General features: G+C 38.0%; 1 protein-coding gene across 1 annotated transcript in view; it reads right to left on the bottom strand.

The window, feature by feature from the left end:
• The window catches only part of LOC132771077 (heparan sulfate glucosamine 3-O-sulfotransferase 1-like), a 126,546-nt gene that overhangs the window by 47,890 nt on the left and 56,442 nt on the right, over positions 1-22,214 (bottom strand). The window contains exon 2 of the mRNA XM_060768689.2: positions 7,383-7,513. The gene's annotated coding sequence lies outside the window, so the exon portion shown is untranslated. The remainder of the gene's footprint in view (positions 1-7,382; positions 7,514-22,214) is intronic.

The raw sequence follows: 22,214 nt of genomic DNA, 5'->3' as shown, positions 1-22,214 counted from the left end.
CTTCTCTCCATGGTCCAGCACACTAGCTACTCTCATATAAAGTATGAGCAAACCAACAAACCAAGTTAGTTGTCTTCCCATCCACATTCCGCCAAAGTAGGCTTAGAGGATTTTCTCTTGCATACAAGGAGTGAATGGATACTTCACTTCAATCTGCTAATGTTTTAAACTACATCCAGCAATTCTTACAGGAGCCCTCAGTGGCACAATGGGTTAAACCCTTGTGCCAGCAGGACTGGTGACTGACAGGTCAGTGGTTCGAAGCTGGGGAGATCGGGTTGAACTCCCTCTGTCAGCTCCAGTTCCCCATGCGGGGACATGAGAGAAGCTTCCCACAAGGATGGTAAAACATCAAAACATCGTCTTTACAGATAGCCAACGTCTTTACAGATAGCCAATTCTCTCACACCAGAAGTGATTTGCAGTCACTCCTGACATGAAAAAAGCAAGTCTTACCACATATTACAATAACATTATTTTTTCAATGCTGTTTTTGTTTTGCAGATTGATTTCACTCAGATATATTTTTACAACTGTTAAATGTGTGCTAGGTATGAGTTGATTACATTTGACTCCAGATTTTGTGATACACTTTATTTTTGAAAGATATAAATGACACAATCAACTTTGTTCAAGTGCATAATGTGGCAAAAACAAATGGAAAACAGTTCTTTTTCATTTCAATACATTTTTACGGTTTGGATGCAAAAACAAAAAACGAAAATACATCAATTGGTTCAATACCTTATCAAATGTTGAACACATTTTCAACACGTTAGAATTTTCTTTCCTAAGTTCTTATATTTTACAATTACGAGACATGTTGGTATTTATTATTACTTGTCTGTGACCTTTTGTCACTTTTTACTGAATAAAGAGGATTTTTGTAAATCATTTCTTCATTGAGCTACCTTTGAGAATTCCTATCTGCAAAGAACAGGATTGAAATATGTATTGTCGAAGGCTTTCATGGCTAGAATCACTAGGTTCTTGTAAGTTTTTTCGGGCTATAGGGCCATGTTCTAGAGGCATTTCTCCTGACGTTTCGCCTGCATCTGTGGCAAGCATCACTACCTCTGAGGATGCTTGCCATAGATGCAGGCGAAACGTCAGGAGAAATGCCTCTAGAACATGGCCCTATAGCCCAAAAAAACCTACAAGAACCTAGTATTGAAATAAACAGAAGTTAACTAAATTGGGTGCATCTACACTTCAAATTAATACAGTTTGACATCACACTGGCGGCCATAGCTCAATGTCCTTGGGGTCCTTGGAGTTGTAATTTTATGACCTCTTGAGCCTTCTCTTCCAAAGACTGCTCATGCCTTATCAAACTACACCTCCCATGATTCCATAGCACTGTGCCATGGCAGTTAAATTGGTGTCAAACTGCATTGATTCTACAGTGTAGATAGATCCTTTCTTAAGTTTAAGTATTATTGTTAAACATGACTAAAATAAAGTTCCTAGAAAACACAAAAGTATAGAGTCAACCAACCACTGAAACAGAAAGTGAGAAACAGTGGAAATGACAATACTCTACAGAAGCAAAGCTTCCAAAACAGATGGAACAAATGCATGAACTTATAACAGATAACACTTTAAACAACCAAAATATGGTAAGATATTTCAGCAATTGTAATCAGTTAATAAATAACTTGCAGAAAAATGTGACCCCCTCCCTTAAAAAGGAACTGCAGTAACCTTTCATAATTTTTAATGCCATTATTTCAAAAATACTACTCTGTCCAGAAACCTTAATCATATTATGAAGAAATAAAGTTATAACATACTAGCCTGAACACTACTGTACCAATTATATCTACCTATTCACCATTGGATAATTGATCCAACCAGTCTTGTTATAATAATAGTAAGTCGTCTGGTGTAGTTCTTTGTTTTTTTTCATCTGTACAAGAACATTGCTAGATGAACCAGTTTTGGAACTACAGCAGAGCCTCGGTTATCCAATTTTTGCTCATCCAATGTTCTGTATTATATAATGCAGTCTGCCTCCTGCCTGGATCCACAGCTGTTTCAATACATTGCGATGTTTTGGTGCTAAATTAATAAAAACAGTAATTACTACATAATGTTTCCATGCACTGAACTGCTTTTTCTGTCGATTTGTTGTAAAACATGATGTTTTGGTGCTTAATTTGTAAAATCATAACATAATTTGACATTTAATTGGCTTTTCCTTAATCCCTCCTTATTATCCAACATTTTTGCTTATCCAACGCTCTGCCAGCCCATTTTTGTTGGATAAGCGAGACTCTACTGTAATTACAGATCTTTTCCCAATTACATAATTGTTATCCATGAGCACATTACTGTAGGCCTGTATTTTAAATGTGGGGTCCATTCTAGGACCCTTTGCGTAATAAGATTTCATGTGGTCTTCCCTGAAATGAACAATGATTTGGCTTCTATTTGGCACAGTATCTGAAGGAAATATCTAGAGAAACATGCTCTCTTGACTTTCAGCATGATCCTATGATCAACCTCCAGTGGAGGTTGGGCTCCAGTGGAGGTTGACCACAGAATCATGTTGGCGGTCTAGATCAACTTATAGAATCACTAGCTGTGCCCTGCCACGCGTTGCTGTGGCCTTTTAGTAAGAGTTTTGAAGTCTCTGCCTGGCCTCTCTTCCTTCCTTCCCTCGCTCTCTTTCCCTCTTTCTCTCTCTCACACTCCTTCCTTTCCCCTCTTTCTCTCTTTCTCTCTCTCTCTCTCTGGCATCCCTCCTTCCTCCCCCTTCTTTATGCTTGTGTGTAAACTTGAGTATCTTCTGTTGGTCATGGGGGTTCAGTGTGGCATGTTTGCCCCAATTCTGTCGTTGGTGGGGTTCAGGATGCTCTTTGAGTGTTGGTGAACTCTGAATCCCAGTGACTACAACTCCCAAATGTCAAGGTCTATTTCCCTCAAACTCCATCTGTGTTCATATTTGGGCGTATTGAATTCTTATGCCAAGTTTGGTCCGGATCCATCATTGTTTGAGTCCACAGTGCTGTCTGGATGTCGGTGAACTACAACTCCCATACTCAAGGTCAATGCCCTCCAAACCTTTCAAGTATTTTCTGTTGGTCATGGGAGTTCTGTGTGCCAAGTTTGGTTCACTTCCATCATTGGTGGAGTCCAGAATGCTCTTTGATTGTAGGTGATCTATAAATCCCAGGAAGGGAGGGGGCGTGTCTTTCCGGTGGGGGTGAGAGGAGGGAAGGAGTAAGTCACGGAGGGAAGGGGTGGGGCGAAGGGAGGGGGCAGGGTTTGGAGAGGAAGAAGAAGACACACCCCCTCCCTTCGCCCCACCCCTTTCCTCCGTGACTCACTCCTTCCCTCCTCCCACCCCCTCCGGAAAGACACGCCCCCTCCCTTCACCCCACCCCTTTCCTTCCAGGAGTCAATCAGGGAGGGAAGGGGTGGGGCGAAGGGAGGGGGCATGTCTTTCCGGAGGGGATGCGGCGCGGCGAGGCTTGGAGTGTCCCTTTCAACTGTATTCTATGGATGTAATGCCGCGTGGGGGGTGTGAAGGGGCGCACGCGCGCGCGTGTGTGTGCCGTGCGGGGGGGGGGGTGAGGGGCCATGCGTGCGCGCGCGCCGGGGAGTTTGCACCAGTGCGCATGCTCAGTTGTTTTGCCGTTTTTTGTGGTTGTTGTTGTGTGGTTTTGATTTCTGAGTGGATTAGTTTGTACCTAGTGGGTTGTCCTTGGGGCATGGCAATTTTGGTAGAGTTTTGTGGAGGGGTTTTAGAGTTTTGCTTCCCCGTTGGACGCCAGTAGGAAATTTATAGATATAGATGCTGGAGGCCTACAGAGAATGTCTTTCTAGGTCTTCCAGTATGATTCTAAGGCATTTAAAGAGTAGGATCTTGTTGTGTAGCACTTGTAGATGCCTTTGTCAAAACATGCTGGAATGTAGCTTTTGCAATTGCAATTGCTGTCTCTCTTTCACCTTCTCCAAACCTAACACAAAAGTGTTTTAGTGCTGTGGGGTCTTTGTCTTTGATTGTATATGTTTTATATTGCATTCTTTGGCTAAAACATCATTGTAAATAAAGGTTATTATGTTTATTTCCATTTAAATTTTACAAAAAAAATGGAAAGGGCTTTGTTTCAGGAAAATAGGTCAAGTAAGGAACCTTGAACATGTGCACTTAATAATAAAATGAAAGTGGTGCGAGAAAAATGTAGAGTTCAACATCAGTGAATGTATTAACTCTGTTGAAAACTGAATCATAACAGCAGATCCTGTGTGGGATCAATGGAGAATAGCAGATGTGTTGATGATAATAGATATCTCAACAGTATTTGTTTTTATAGCAATTAAAACATGTAATTTACAAAAATATGGTAATAAATGGTAATAAAATATAAAGCAAAGGTGGGATAGATAAACCTCACTTTTTATAGCCTGTTCACATCCATTTTAGTATTTCTGGTTATTGGTCTTCATCGAGCATTGTTTCAATGGAATTTCAATACTGGTGTTTTATTTTCTTATGTTTTATTTAATTCTGTTTATCTGGATTATTATATTTTACTATGTTATTGGGTTTTTGTTTTAATGGATTGTTTAGCTTTTATGTCTTGTGGACATTCTGTCCCATATGTAAGCTGCCCCGAGTCCCTTTGGGGAGATGATGGTGGGGTGTAAGATTATTATTATTATTACTATTATTTGTCAACATGCATACAAATTTTCTACCCTTCTTTCCAACTAAAGCTAGCAATTCTCATTCAATATTGTCAAGTATCATAGTGAGATTTCAATACTCACTATGGGTTCTTTGGGTCACTGTGAGTTTGGGTTAATTCTTTGGGTTACTGTGAGTTTTCTGGGCTGTATGGCCATTTAAGCTGTATTAGAAACTAGGCAAGTGACGTTTATATATTGGTGGAATGTCCAGGGTGAGGGAAAGAACTCTTGTCTGTTGGAGGCAAGTGTGAATGTTTCAATTGGCCACCTTGATTAGCACTGATCAGCCAGGCTTTGAAGCTGCAAGGCCAGTGAATGCTAATCAAGGTGGCCAATTGCAACCTTCACACTTGCCTCAAGCAGACAAGAGCTCTTTCTCCCACCCTGGACAGATGTATAAACCTTCACTTGCCTAGTTTCTGACAGACCTCACAACCTCTGAGGATGCCTGCCATATATGTGGGCAAAACATCAGGAGATGGAAAACTCACAGCAAACCAGGGATTCTGACGATGAAAGCCTTCAACGACACTAAATTCTTTGTTCTGCATTATAGTATATCTTGTTTTGCTCTCCCTATCCCATAAGAACTTATCCCAGACTAGTGGGTAAAGTATTGCAGCCTAAAACAATACCTATGGTAGCAGAGTGTTCTAATTTTTATTTATCACATTTCTACTGTTTGTAGCCTGTGTTCAGATTAATCAGCAACATATAGCCCACAGTTAAAATGTGTGATACTGAGTGTGTTGAACATAAGAGTTACACATAATCTAACAACATAATAATAGAAGCAAATTAAATTTTATAACCAATATATCCTTTAATACAGTGCCATACTTATATCTATAGTAAGATATCCATGGGGATGTGTTCAAGAAACTTACCATGGAAACCGAAAACCATGGAAAATAGTGAATCCTATTGGAATGAATAACAGAAGTTACCACAGAGTCACCTTCGAGGACCTAGAAAATTCCTAGAGTCATTTTTTTTCATAAATGTGCCCGTGACACTCCATGGCAGCTTCTGGTAGACGTATATCATATAATTACCTGGAGAACCTACACATTCCAAGTGAGGACATATTTTGTTGGATGTAGGAAGATAACTTCATGGATACCAGCCCTGCAGGCATGTGAGGGTCATACTGTGTGTGCATGTATACACATATAATCCCACCAAATGTGGATCATAGTTCTATTAAATCATTGCCATCACAAAGACAACTTGCTTATTTGGGTAAATAGTCTTTGAAGTCTTACAGACATAAGTAGCACATATATAATATATTCAAATCTTTTCCCCAAATCAGTATTAAGGGCATATTTATCAATTTCTTTGCATAAACTATTCTTGCCTAAATCCATAGTCTATTTTGTTTCAAAGTTTCTATGCTTTTTATCCCCTATAATTACTTCTACATTTTGAATTATATCTCATTTCTCTGATTGTTATTTATAGGGTTGCCAAAGGGTATACTTTTCCTCTCCGAATGAATGTCTGAGATCCTAGCTTGAACAAAACTCCCTAGTTGTAAGCACTGCAGAATACAGACTTTACATCTGAAACTCTCAGTCAATAGGTTATATGAAACAATGTTTGCTGGCTATACAAAATCAATGAAAATTGACAAAAAAAGTGAAATCAAACCTTGCCGCAAGTAGCTATTCATCCCAAAGACCTAATTTGATCCACATGGTGTCTTCACAGTATTAAGATATTTATTTATAACGAGCTGTTTTGCTTGCAAGGATAGAAAAAGAGAGTTAAGCAAACCCGTTTAAGCAATTTTTCAAGTATCCTAGTTAATTCCAAGAGACTGCCTGGAAAAAACGTCTAGTGGGAAAAAGTCCAGCCAATTTTTGCTGATCTTTGTAAGTTGATTATTAGTGGTAGAATCACGACGAGATCAACTGATTTGGATAACATATAGCTAAGTTGTATTGAATGGTGAGAATGCCGGATAGGATTTTATATGTGTTCAAGGATTAACACAATTTTGCATAAGCATTATAAATATTGTGCAAGCAGACCAACAACTGAATACAGCCCTAAAAATTACAGCAAGACATAGTTGGTATGTAAGAGAGATGTATTTAAGAGCAATTGGCCACCAAATACAACACTATTGAAAAAGAAGCATCTTATATATCACCTTCTGTTATCAAGCGTTCGTGGAAACAGGTAAAATGTAGCATAATATTAGTAAAACATTGACATCAGTAACCAACATGCTGCCACAACAAACTGCTATGAATTTGCATGGATCTATTAGCTGAACTGTTTGAGTATGGCACACAGTTTGAGTTGTCAATTAAGAAATAAATTAGGAATTATCAGTAGTTCTTTACACACATCAACTCCTACAACAAAACTTCTTTTTTTTTCAGCTCTGCAGAAAATCCTTTCTGCAATGAAGAGCAGATAAAAGGAAATGATCTTTTGTAAGACCATCAGACCAGAAAATCACCACACCAATGAAGGATATATCATGAGTGCATCAGGGATCCTCTAAGGGGAAGTTGGTGGGAGATCCATTGTACTGCCCACCTTTCTACAGGTAGACAGATATCATTGAATGTGATATGAATTTACTTTTTTATCCTTTTAATTCTTGTTTTCTCATTAACTTTCATGCCACAATGCAAATAAAGTGCACATAAGGATAGAAATACACTTACCTGGATTTATAGAGTAGTTGACATTAGGAATATTGGAAATAATGCACAATGACTCCGGCTACTGTAATGTGACAGCAGGAACTCAAAACATTGTTCCATGGAGTAATGCTTCTTTCTGCATGTGATAAAACCTGCAGTGACAAAAAAATGCATAAAATTATTTAAAGCACACACAAAAAGCACACACGGGTACCCCTCAATCCCTGGTTCTGGTTCTGTGGACATCAGACTCAAACTAAATCCTATATGAGAGCAAGTGCTAAAGCATAAATCAAATTCCCAGTCCCAAATAAAGTACATCTATTTAAAGCAATTGACTTACCATCAAATAATTAATTCTGTGGGTTTACATTAGTTTATTTATTTATTTATTTACAGCATTTATATTCCACCCTTCTCACTACGCAGGGGACTCAGGGCGGATTACAATGTACATATACATGGCAAACATTCAATGCCATAGACACACAACATATATATACATAGACATACAGAGGCTAGTTAACATTCCAGCTTTCATGAGGGTATTCTGGCCACCAGGGGAGCTGTTGCTTCACCGTCCATTTGTGACACTGAGGGAGTACTTCCTCATTCTTTTTCGCTTGCTTACTGGAAATTTTATGTCGTAAATTAGTTAAATTAGCCTCCCCGCATAAGCAGTACCTAAATTTCCTACTTGACAGATGCAACTGTCTTTCAGGCTGCAAAGGTCGTCAGCAAGCTACACAAAGGTCAGAAGCTCACTCCAACCTGGGCTGGCTTCGAACTCATGACCTTTCGGTCAGTAGTGATCTTAATGCAGCTGACTCCCAGCCAGCTGTGCCACAGTCCCGATGTGGCTGTCAAGTGGGCAGGCCAAAGAATCATCCAAGGAATGCACTTTGGTACACTTCCGGAATACCTGACTCCATTTTCCCAGCAATACTCAATGGCATAATGCACAAGACCTCCTGACTGAATAATAGCATCCTACGTTATGGCTTATGAGGCTAATGCAAAATTAAGAATCAAATGTTAACTCTTTCCCTGTGTAGATGTTGAAAAATAGTATTCCCTGTCATGTGCCAACAACTGTCTCCTACCCTTTCTTAAAAAATGTGTTCCTGAGGTCTATATATAGGTTGCAATACATTTTGGTGGCTAATCAAACTATATCAAAGTGTCTGTGTGTGTTGTGTGTGTGTGTGTATCCATTCTTCCGCTCATAAGAAAGTTTTAGTAGGGCAATTAAAATTTCAACTGAGGTAGGCAAGAATGAATCTTGCTGTTATAGGAAAATGACAGCTTCAAGGATACAGGCATGATACAAGAAAAAATGTCTGTACAGCAACAAGATTATAAATGCACCTTTTTTCTCAGTTCTTCAATGGACATTTCTCTTTACACATCTATGAGCTCTCTTGAAATTATTGCTTTTTAAATACTAGCCATTCTGAAGTACTGACAACATGTGCCTGATGTGATATTTGTATAAAACAGCTGGAACATTAGTAATAGATTGCTGAAATCTCCTAAATGGCATCTCCCGAAAAAGTTGCAATCTTATATACAAAGCCAAAGAGCCTCCCAACTCTCCCAGGATGCTGGAAAGATCATATTTTTTCTGCTGCTTTCAGCATGCCGACAGTGATCTATTGAGTTTACGTGGCTTTCTTGTCAATACCAACTGGTCACAGTAGGTGGAAAGCAGGTTCTCTTACTACATACTTGCTAATTAAACATGTCAATAGCCATTCATGGTGAACATTTCAATACCACCATCCAAACAAAAAGAAGCATAAACATACATATCAGGAAAAGAATAGATATATCACCAGAAAGGTCTGCTACTTTGAGTGAATGCCTGCTTCCTGTCCTTACTGAGACATAAAAGAAAACATTCAGGAACATAACTCACAAATTGCACCGTTTTGTTCCGGAGATGCAACATGGCTGGGCTTTTTTCTAAAAGATCAAAAGATCAGAAGATCATTTCACAGATTTCAGAATTAAAGGACATTTTTTACTTTGTTCTTGGATGTTTGTTGAGTCAGCTCTCCACTGCTACGGGTTTTATCTTTGCAGGTTTCTAAGACTTGCAGTTGAAAATTGCATTGGAGGAAGTAGTGATTGTAAAAAGATGTTTTTTCAGATAAAATTGGGGTCGTTCACTTGCAGTTTTTCCACTTTTTTAGGGGTCCTGTGACCCTACCCCCAGTGAACATGGAAGGCCTACTGTATGAAAACATTTGCAGAATTATTTTGTGATTTCCCCATGAAATGTTACTTTCCAGATTTTATAACTTGCCATATTTGGTAGGTGAACCTATATGATCTGGTTCATTTGTGAATACAAATAAACAATTTGAGAGTGCTAAATGAACCAGTTACCATATACAGTGTTCCCTCACTTATCGCGGGTGTTCCGTTCAAGGACACCTGTGATCGTGTGGACACGACAGTATATTTATTTTAATATTTATACATATTCCTTACTTACTGCAAAATGTCTCTCCTTAATGTTATTTTCCTTTTACGCCGTTTTGTCTATAACATCTCCTTACTTTCAGCTTCATATTACCTCCTCTTTCCCTTCTCTTCCTGCCTTTCTATGGTGTTCCCGACCACTTCTGGCCTTCTGTCTCTCCCTCAAGTTCCGGCCTTCTACATCCCACCACTTCCTATCTCCCAGTCAACTTGTTGGCTTCCACTTCCGTAGTCTTCTCTCTTATTTCCCTCTCTTTGTTTTTTTTTTTTTTTTTTTGTCGCCTAAATCATCAGTTCCTGTATCCCGCTCCTCCTCCTCTAGGATTGCCTTTGTTTAAAGAAGGACTCTGCGTAGATAAAACAATCTTGCCTCAAGGTCAGCCCTTCCTTCTTTTCCTCAGTTTGCCATATTGAGTTTAATGTAATATAAATCCATCAACTGATCACCCTGTGGGCTTTGCTGTTCTCCTGTTCTTGATCCAGCAGGAGAAGGGAGCCAAAGATCTACCCAATCGTTTCATCGGGCTGGCTTCATTAATATTTATTAATATTTATTAAAAACCCGCAAAACAGTGAGTCTGCAAAAAGCGAACTGTGAAATAGCGAGACAACACTGTATACTCGAAGATAAGCTAAGCCTCCCTTGGCTTGTAATGTGGTCAAGTCGGGCAGCAAAGCTTGGAGGCCATTGCTTGCAATATATGATTAATTTCTCTCTCTTCTTCCCCTCCCTTAACAGTGTGTTTTCTTTTCCAAAGACTCCCTTGCTCACTGGAGAGTCTGAGAAGCACTTGCAAGTCAGGAATATCCATTAATCTTATAAAAGCATTTCCCCCTGAAATATCTGTTAATCTCTCCTAGTCACAAGTCTTTGCAATCCCTATGTACCTACATATCTCCATCAATCTATATACATTAATTTTATATATGAATTTTCCACTCATGTTTGCAGGTCTTTGCAAATCCTATATACATATAGATATCTAGACATTTCCATACACCTGTATGTCTGTATCTATATGTATACATTATTTTATTTGAATTTTCCCCTCACATGGTTGCAAGTCTCTGCAAATCCTATATAGATATAAATAAATATATAGAGCTATTTATATATCTGTATATCTCTGTATGTGTATGTATATGTGTATATATATATAAATAATTTTATATATGAATTTTCACCTCACATGTTTGGAAGTCTTTGCAAATCCTATATATATATATTTAAAATGTATTTATTTAAAATTTTAATTATTACATTTGGCCCTGCCATAGGTTTTTAATGCCTCGTGGTAGTTACTGTTATTGTTTATTGCTTTGTTTATGAGTTATTTATTGTCTGTATTGCTGTGTTGTTTTTCTTGATGTATTTGGGGTCGGCCTCTTGTAAGCCGCACCGAGTCCTCCGGGAGATGGTAGCGGGGTATTAAGGTTTATTATTATTATTATTATTATTATAGAGAGAGAGAGGGAGCCCCCGGTGGCGCAGTATGTTAAAGCACTGAGCTGCTGAGCTTGTTGATCGAAAGGTCGCAGGTTCGATTCCGGGGAGCGGCGTGAGCTTCCGCTGTCAGCCCTAGCTTCTGCCAACCTAGCAGTTCGAAAACATGCAAAATGTGAGTAGATCAATAGGTACCGTTCCGGCGGGAAGGTAACGGCGCTCCATGCAGTCATGCCGGCCACATGACCTTGGAGGTGTCTACGGACAACGCTGGCTCTTCGGCTTAGAAATGGAGATGAGCACCACACCCCAGAGTCAGACATGACTGGACTTAATGTCAGGGGACCACCTTTTATATAGAGAGAGAGCGATGAATACAGATATATAGGGCTTGCAGATATTACAGGGAAATACACATAAAGAAAGAGAGGATTTGCAAACATATCAGGGGAAAATGCATATGTGAAATTAGTATATATAATTATAGATCTATATCTAGCTCTGAATTGTTTAATGTTTATATAGGCACTGAATGTTTGCCTGTTACTATGTTGGAAGCTGGCCCGAGTCCCCATCAGGAGATAGGGCGGGATACAAATGAAGTATTATTGTTTTTGTTTTTGTTGTTGTTGTTGTTGTTATTATTATTATTATTATTATTATTATTATGGTATTGTTAATACCATATTGTTTTTGTTGATCCTACTTTTCCATTTACAGTGCTAGTTTACTGTTTTTCTTTGAAATATGGTAAATATTCAAAAACATTTAACCTACTGATATTTCAATTAATGTAATTTTATTGGTATCTATTTTTATTTTGAAATTTACCAGTACCTGCTGCATTTCCCACCCTAGGCTTCTAAGTTTTCCTAATTTTTTGTGGTAAAATTAGATGCCACGGCTTATATTAGGGTCAGCTTATACTCAAGTATATACGGTAGATCATAACACTAGAACTGAACATAATGCAACTCTGTGTCTCACAGAAGTATATTTACTTCATATTTGACATCATACGGAGGTTTTCAGTCCAGAATTGGCAGTGCCTTATCCAGCAATCTGTACTGAGGTATGTTTTTCATGGCAACTGATCCCATTTAAATGCCAGAAAATAAATGATGGACACAACTACTTTCCAGATAACTAGGGGATTAATTAAGTAAGCCAATTGGGGCTTTTTGCTTATTTACTCTGAATACCTCTTTCCCCTCTTCTATTCACACCATGTGGTGAATCTTCTATAATTTCCCAGAATTGCACGAGTGAGGTTTGTAATGTAGTGTTTTAGGCTGCTGTTCAATGACAAAAGGCGAAAAGTCCTACAGAATATGTGTAAACTCTTTTGGAGTATATCCAGAAGTGTTTCCTGGGTCTTTTAAAATGAGCTTTGTGCGAGTCAGGATGTTATTTTTAAAATGTGCTTTCCTTCTATCATCCTGGAGATGCTGGTCTTACCTAACCCATCCTAACTGTAAATTGACTGCAGTGGCAGGTCAGTTTCCCCATGGTTTCCCCAATCAGTAACAAGTATTACTGATTTTTCAGTAATACTTGCCAAGTCACTTTTAAAGCCATTGTTTCCAACAAAAATCCCTGATATATAATAATGAGCACCATGCACTCAGTATTCCCAAAACTCAGTTGAACCCCGAATTCACATAATATATAAGCACACTTTTATTACAAAACTGAAACTTCTTTCAATGCTTGAGTGACAGTTTTATTCCTCATGTAAACTTTCTATGTCCATGGAGATTTTGAGATGGAAGCATTGTCAAACAAGCACTCTTCAACATGTATATTGGGGGTAGTTCAATCAAATAACACATGCTCCCAAATGGATCTAATTGTTTCATGGTTAAGTCCTGAAATATTCTATCAACAGTTATAATCAGGATTTGCAACAATGCGTCACCAAATGTTACAAGTAAATTATAAGTGACTGCTGGAAGATCACATTGTTCTGAATTGTTTCTTTTCTTACGTTCCATGTGCATTGTTCTTACCAATGCAAAATCCGGAATGGGAGGATTAGGTACGATTTTCAAGCAGTGAATATAACTGTCTTATACAAAAGGAACAAATCACCTGTAAAGTGAATGCTTTTGAATCCTGTTTTCTAAACATGCATGCATATAATCAAGATTTTGTTTAAGGAGCTTATAAACTAGTTATTTCTCCTCAAGCATCATGAATCAAGAAAGCCTCACTGCTGAAGTAAAGTATCCAGATTTTGCATCAAAGGCTATATTTGGGAACTTTATGATGACATTCCTGACACAATATATAAACCGTTCTAATGAAATGTGATAGTGTTTATCTGGGTGTCCTGCTGAGTGAACTATTTCACATTGGGATCTATGCTGCTATGATGCCCACTGAGCAATGGGATCCACAGTGTTATAGTGGCGACATATGCACAATGGTCTTCTTGGACAAGGCCTTCTTGGCTGTGGCCCCCCTCCTGTGGAACTCGCTTCCCACTGAGGTAAGATCGGCTCCGTCCCTCCTGTCGTTTAGGAAGAAATTGAAGTTGTGCTTCCGGGACCAGGCTTTTGGAAAACAGGCATAGATAGCACTTTGGACATGGAATTGGATATGGAATTGACTGGGATGATGTTACAGCTATTAATACTGTTTTTACTGTTTTAATTGCTATTATATTGCTGTTTTATACGCATCAAATTGCTGCCAAATGTAAGCCGTCCTGAGTCCCCCTTTGGGGGTTGAGAAGGAACAGGATAGAAATACCGGAAATAAATAAATGGTCCCAAAGATGTCGCTACAACTCTGTTCACCTCCTGAGAGTACAAATATAGTACAACACTATGATTCAACTTTATGTAGCTACTTAACAATAATGTCGCTACCTAACAAGATGCTAGACCAGGGGTCCTCAAACGAAGGTATAACCTAAACATTTTTCAAAAGACCTAGTCAGAGGAAATATAGTACTCAAAAGAGCTTACATAAAACATATCATAATAACTGGTGTCACTACACTGGTTAATTTCCTGCATAAGAAATAATAAAAAGAAACACAGACGAGTCCTATCTGACTTGCTGTTAAACATAAGAAGATGAACCAGATGAACTGTCATATCCAAAGACTGACTAAGTTAATGCTAGCCAAAAGTAAAATAAGTATAATCCACATCAAAATAAAATACAGTCTATTTTTGAACCCTTTAGGAACACTAACAAAGTGTTCATACACCATATATTGACAATCTTTCAAAAATTATGATTGAGAATGTGTAAAATCATATAATCAGATTATAATCAGCAAATAATGCTACATATATAGGAAATAAGTTTTAATTATCTTGCAATAATTATTTGACTACACTTTCAGTAATAAAATGATAATATTGTTGTAGTACAGCTTGAGGCTAGTGGGTTCACTGATGATTTAGAGAGGATTGTGGGATTTCCTGGGGAACATAGTGATGAAGATTCAAATCAGGGAAATGATGGTTCTCTCTAGAAAAAACCTGATTCAGAAAGTACAGGGCTCCAAGGTCAGTCAGAGGAGCCAGAAACTGCAACATTAGATAAGGATTCAAGTGAAGAGCTAAGTGATACCGAAGGCTCCCAGGGGAAAACACCCAGAGCTACAGAGATTAACAAAAGTCTTCATTTACATATTAGAGTAGAAAATAGGCAGCGCATTGGCACAATTACATGGAAAAATTGGGAAGAAAATTCATGGGGAAAGGAATTATGACTTCATGGGTGCCTATTAATTAGCAAGTTGTTTACCTAAGGGTTAGTTCAGGCAACGTAGTGTTCGAGTGGAGGTTTTCTTTGTTCTTGTTTTTGTATTCCTGCTCAAGTTTTACAAAGTAAACCTTTTGCTTGTGGATTTATTATGTACTGGGTCCTACTACTATTTTGCAACAAAATCAACAAGAAATCTTGAAGCATATTTAAAAAAAAGCAAGATCACTTATAATAAACTTTTCTGCACCTGTTTATCAGGTAGAAAGAAAACTTGTTAGTCTTTAAACCATCACTGCTGGAAAATAACTTGTTGACATTTCTTTTGGGATCTTGCATACAAGGGACATAATAACAAGCACAAGGTCTTCAGCCCAGCTGCAACAAAAAACGTATGCTTCTTCTATCAAGGTGGAAGCCTTCATCTGAAATCTGTTTTGAAAAGGCTCTATCAATCTGGGGAAAAGTCAGACTAAAGATAGTGCACCCTGGAATGTTTTTTAAAAATCTAGCATAACAAGATGAAATTTTTTTTTTATTTATGATCATCATGTTCTTACTGGTATCTTCACTTGCTACTTCTGATTACAGTGGAAAAATACATATAAGTTGTGTTTCCTTTATTTGGAATTCTGAAATAATCAAAACCAAAAACATTTTGGCACCAGCCACCCACTTCCTACTTTGGCAAAAAGGGGCTAGTCATATATCCAGCACTCACCATTAGCAGTGCCTTGAAAATTGACAATTTGGGAATAGTTTCAAGCCATAGATTGTTGAATCTGTGGGTGAAGAATCCATTTCAACTGGGGGGGGGGGGGTGACTGTATATATAGATCCAATAATTCAAAACGGCCCCTTAACACAAAAGGAATATATTTACTACATGAAAATCTTCACTTGTCCCAATATATAGATTTGAATGCTAGAATAATTTTTTTCCACAAAATGTTTTTTTTTTTTTTGCTATATATAGGAAACTAGTTCATACCGCGAAGCCATAAAAATATGACATCCCATCCACTTGCTATCAGCCATCAAGAACCACAGCATGCAATTATTCTGATTGTTCAGCTGGCACTTTATATTGCCTGATCATTTAATGCAGCAGGATGGTTAGTCTCTTCATTAACAGAATCTATGTTGTGCTATTCTGACTGATTAAACAAATTGGAATGCATGAAACAAAACTAGAAGTTGGGTGTATTGTTCTCCTTCAGACTTGGTTTGGTAGCAACAGAAAATACAAGACAATTGGAATCCTCTAACCAGTTTTCATATTGTTACTTGAACTCAGAAAAAAAATGCACTTGAGTTTCTACCTTACCTGTGTGGATGTTAGTGCAGGACAGAAGACATTGAAGTATAATTTATAATATCAGTTTCATGTCTACCTTGCACTCAAAAACCCATGCTGAAGCGGAAAGTTTTTCAACTTCCCAAATAGTTTATATAATCTAGTAACTTCAAACCAAGTGACAGGTGGTTTATATGAGCTTAAATGCCAGAATGTGAATCCCAAATATAAAATTTTAAAAACACTTTAATGGGTAGGAAGGGGAAGAGACGGATAGAAACTAAGAAATCACAAAACACCTAATTTCTAATCACATGTTCAGCCATCTGTGATGGATGGAGTTTAGATAACTTTCAAATGTTTCCAATTGTGGTAATTTTTAATGAAAAAAACATTTTTAATGAAAAAAATCATTTTTATAAATGCATTTTTTCATAATAAAGTAACAAAACAAATATGTGCATGACAAATCTAGAATTACCGTAATTAACTTTTTCCGGGCAGCTGTTCTTAGGAAATATGGTATAGCCCTTCAGGCTTGCTAAAATAAATAAGTCAATTGTTTTTAGTGTCTATGATAGTTTTCACACTGATTTGGAGCAAAGTTTTCTGTAAGGTTTTCAAAAATATTCTCAGTTCAAAATCCTCCTCCACCCCACACCAAAATAAGGTTAATTATATACATCCAGTTTTTTAAAGATAAGGAATTGGTAGACATACTGTTGATCAGTCAAAACTAAATTTTGACGTAAATCTCCCCTCTCCATACATGAGACAAATGATAATAAATTGAAAGAAGAAAAATAAACATCAATCTGTAATTTTATTTGTCTTTATAAACAAAGCTTTACAAAAAGGAATTCTCTGACTTCTAAGGGTGGTTCTGCACAGGCCCCATCTTTAGCCTTCTCTGTTGAAGAGTGCTGGTGGCCTTACCAAAATACATCTTCCATCCTTCCAAAGTATTGAGCCATGGCAATTAAACTGATGTCAAACTGTATTCATTCTACTGTGTAGATACACCTTATTTCACTGACTAAATACAATGATATAGGACAAGGGGCAACTGTGCCCTTGCAAAAATTGTTGAACAGCAACAACCAAAACATAACTTAAACAAAATACAAATCATAATTCACCTGTCTTAAAATATTGTGTAAGAAAGAAGAATTCACACAAGATTATAAAGAAAGGTTGTGGATTAAAAGGAAATAACAAGTTTTTGTCTACCAAGTATCTGAAAATGTTTCTCTATTTTACAGAGAAATGTCATGTTAGCTTAAGAAACCTCTCTGAAGTTAGTTTATTTTTTTCTGAAGAGAAATCTGCAAATCCTCAATCTCAATGGAAGTAGGAGATAGAAGACCAAGAAGAGAGAGAGAGAAAAAAGCAAGGTTTAGTGAGAAATGTGTTCTTTTCAGAAATTTCCCAGGTTTTGTAACCCCAGCTTCTCACAAACTTCTCCACTGCAATTTCATTAGTCACTTCCCTATCTCATTAAAACTTTGCCAATTAAAAATTGGTCGCAGGTTGGAATCCGGGGAGCTTCCACTGTCAGCCCCAGCTTCTGCCAATTAAAAATTGGTCGCAGGTTGGAATCCGGGGAGCTTCCACTGTCAGCCCCAGCTTCTGCCAACCTAGCAGTTTGAAAACATGGAAATGTGAGAAGATCAATAGGTACAGCTCCAGCGGGAAGGTAATGGCACTCCATGCAGTCATGGCGGCCACATGACCTTGGAGATGTCTACGGACATAGAAATGGAGATGAGCACCACATCCCAGTCGGGCATGACTGGACTTCATGTCAGGGGAAAACCTTTACCTTTACCTAATCTTATCTAAAAAAAATTGTTTATCATTTTCCGCAGATGTTTCTCTTAAATCTTTATTTCAAATGCTCAGAAAGTCATCAACTTTTGGACCCCAAGTTCATCCTTGTACTATGCACCTGATAAGCATCTGATCTGGGATCATAAATTTGTCCTCCTTACTTTGAGAGTTTGGCTACCAAACAGTCCTTATCAGTACCAGCTAGCTGCTAAGCCAAAATATATGCAATGATTAATCACACTGAATAAGTCTAAACCAAGTATTTCAGATTTGTAAGTTTCTAAAGTATCTTTTAAAAAGCCTAAAATGTTTATTGCCCCCTCCTCTTCTCCTTCCCTTCTCCAATTGCCATTCTGCTCCAGCCAGCATCACTCCAAGTGACAAGTGGCCAGCATTACATGCCAGGCTTGTTGGTCATCACAACAAGGACAATAGTAGGGAACAGTGAATGCAATCCCATGTCCCCAAGCAGCCTGAGACTAGGGATGGTCATGTATATAGTTGTGGCTGGTTATCTCTTGAAATGGCAGAACTGTTTATATGAGCCCAAATTCAAATGTACACTTTAGCACACTTTAGCATGTACACTTTAGCATGTTATATTTATGTACAGTATTTATATCCCACCCTTCTCATCCCAAAGGGGACTCAGAGTGGCTTACAGAACACACATAGGATAAACATTCAATGCCGATTATACAATTTACATGGACAAACAACACAAACAGAGGTAAAGGCAGTTATTTCTACAATCTTGGAGGCTGTGCATAACTATGGCCACACAGGAGGGGGGTGCTGTTGCTCTATCTTCCATGCAGAAGAGCTTTCCTTCGATAGATAGCCTTAAGGGCGCCTTTCTCGCCTCCCCTCTAAAAGCAGTACTTATTTTATCTACTTGCATTTCTTCCCTTGACCGGCTAGGTGGGCAAGTGAGCTGGGGATAACTGTGGGTGCTCACCTTGACCCAGGTTCCAACTGCTGATCTTTTGATCAGCAGGATTTTTCTGCAGCACAGTGGTTTAGTCAGCTGTGCTAAGCCCGGCCCCTTATGGTAATGGTTCCCTCTTGAGCTCCATGACTTCAGATTTACACCTTGGATGCCAATTTAGAAATCTAAAAATTTAGATAAGTAAAAAATCAAGCTTATGGTTAAAAACTTAAAACAAAATAAAATTAAGCCATTTGTTGTTCAGTGCAATAATCATGGATATAAACACAATTATACTATCTCGTAGCTATGTTCTCTATAAACAGTTTTACACATTTCTATTTAAGTGGTCTGTTGATATTTTTAAACAGCTGTTTCTTTTTAAAATGATTTTTCTTCCTTTGCCACTCTTGCAGGTGACAAAACTGTCTTTGATACAAGGCTCTTTGATTTGTGTCTTTTGGCTTTCTACTGAGAGGTGGTCTTTGAAAATGGAGCCATGCTAATATTTTAGTTGTCAATGGAGGAAAAGCTCAAAGCCAATTTCTCTTAAACACACACTTGAGATTTTGGTAAGACATTAAGTTGTGATGCTTTGCTTTACATAACACATAAACTAGGCATTGTCAAAATAAAGGCAGCCATTTGGGAGCTACAGACCATAAAATAAGTACACTCAAGTTGAGTTGAGTCTTCTGTAGGAAAAAATATGCCTCAAGCTGGAAGAGCACTTTGGGTATTTTGTTAAAATGCCTTAATGCAAGGCATTAAAATATCTATTCTCTTACACTCATATGTCCATAGTATTTATTCAAAAAGCTTCACAAATAGAGTTATTTTGTTGTCTTTTTATAAAATCAACTTTGTACTAACTTTCAGTCCTAACGAAGGATCTCCACACGTAAGAGGTTTATATAATATACACAAAGGAAATAAATGTCCATCTTTGCTGTACAACTGGCACACACGAGGACTGCATTGTAATGTGTATGTTCACTCATGGATGATGGCAGTACTGTGTTCCCTCCACAACAAATATTAATACAAGACGTATGAGCCACACCAAGATTTGTGAAGCAAGATAGAAGACTTAGCAAATTGACCTGTATATTTGCTATTAGCCATAATAGCTAAAGATAAAAAAAAATTACATTCAAAAGACATGTGTCTCTAAATGACAATTGCTAGGGACAAATAATAGAGGACAGCTGTTCCCATCACGTCCACTTCTGATCTACCCAGAGGCATCTGGCAAGCTACTACTGGAAGCAGAATGAATGTGGATCTTGGCCTAATCCAGCATTGCTTTCAAGTTCTGCCTCCCAAAATGGGTTTTAGTATTTCTTAAAGTACATTTTCTTTAAAAAACACTTTTGTATTTTGCCCTTTTTGCTTTTAAAAGAGGCCCAAAACAGTTGCACCTCTGTAAAAATATTTCAGCAAATCTAATTACACCACCATTCCCAAACAGCAAATCAGACACAATATAAATTCATTAACCTCTTATTGTCCTTCAGCCATGAAGAGCTGTAGTTTTACCAAATAGGTTTCATTCCAGAGACATTGTGCTACTGTAATGAACATGGTTCATATGTGTGGTCACAGGTTGCAGGTCAATTAAACCAGGTATTTGCCAGTGTAGCCCTTCACATATTGTTGGACCAAAACTCCCATTATCTATAATTAGTGTCATGAGGGACCATTTATTTATTTCCTATATTTATATCCTGCCTTTCTCTACCCTCGAGGGGACTCAAGGGAGCTTACAGATAAGCAATCATTCCATGCTTTCACAACAATATACAGTTAAAATACATCCAAATCAAAATCAAAATTAAATCCATTAAAACATTACAAAACGTTACTATCAGTATAAAAACATGCAATCCGCAATCCATGGCAGTTACAATCCAGCAATATTTGGATGTCGACACTTTGGCACATTTCCCCATCCATGATTCATGCACTAGCCCAGGGGTCCACAAACTTTTTAAACAGAGGGCCAGGTCACAGTCCCTCAGACTGTTGGAGGGCCAGATTATAATTTTAAAAACACATAAATGAATTCCTATGCACACTGCATGTCTTATTTGTAGTGCAAAAAACGCTTAAAACAATACAATAATTAAAATGAAGAACAATTTTAACAAATATTTTAACAATTTTAACAAGTATTTTAATGAGAAGTGTGGGCCTACTTTTGGTGATGAGATAGGATTGTTGTTGTTGTTGTGTGCTTTCAGACTTAGGTGGAAACCTGAGCGAGGGCTGGGTAAATGACTTGGAGGGCCGTATCCGGCTCTCGGGCCTTAGTTTGAGGACCCCTGTACTAGCCTATGAGTGCTCCACTAAAGGTGCTCATTTCTGAGACATAGCTAGGACTGCACCACTGTTCTAGGAAAAAAGAGCACAATCATTTGGCCACACATTTCCTGCCACAGAGGAATGAGAAAAATGAAAGTTTTGTGGACAAAATAATAGAATAACAGGGTGGGAATGGGGAGCCTGAAAGTTTACTTGTAGAACAAACAAAAGATGGAAATGAGTTATGGGGCAATTCTACACTGACTGCTGAAGCAGGGCTGATCCATCCCACTTGGGACTCCTTGAGCCTGAATGAATCTCATATTCTGGAAATCTGCACCATTACAAGAATACTGCTTGTTCCTGTATACTGCTTTCTTAGGCCTTCAAGCATGATAAATCAAATCCAGAAGTATCTCAAACATTAAATCTCTTTGCTGTAATCAGGTTAGCTTGGGCTTTTATTTATTTTATAAAATACAAAAGCATGTACTCTGGGCCAGCATTGCATTGGCAGGACTTCCCAAATGTAGCATGTCTACTGGCAAAGATTCACTGCAAAATGAAGGATTTTGAAAGCAGATTGCCAGTCTTTGCTTTCAGGGAAATGTGCCTGTAACAGTGTTACAGAGACATTGGGCATATCATCAGAGAGGCAAAGAAAAATTCTCTTTTAGAAAAAATGCTTTTAATCCTTGATTAGCTGGCGAGCAAAGTTACAGACAGTTAATCTGCTGCCACCATTAAGAATTATGTCTGCTTTGACCTTTCATTTTGCTTTAGGGTAACTAGAACCATGAAATTTGGCATGTTACAAAGAGATGCCTCTCCAGCCAAAGC

Source organism: Anolis sagrei, chromosome 3 (assembly GCF_037176765.1).
Source record: "Anolis sagrei isolate rAnoSag1 chromosome 3, rAnoSag1.mat, whole genome shotgun sequence".
Taxonomy (NCBI): domain Eukaryota; kingdom Metazoa; phylum Chordata; class Lepidosauria; order Squamata; family Dactyloidae; genus Anolis; species Anolis sagrei.
Note: the sequence above shows the minus strand (reverse complement) of the source record. Positions and strands in the feature narration are given on the sequence as shown.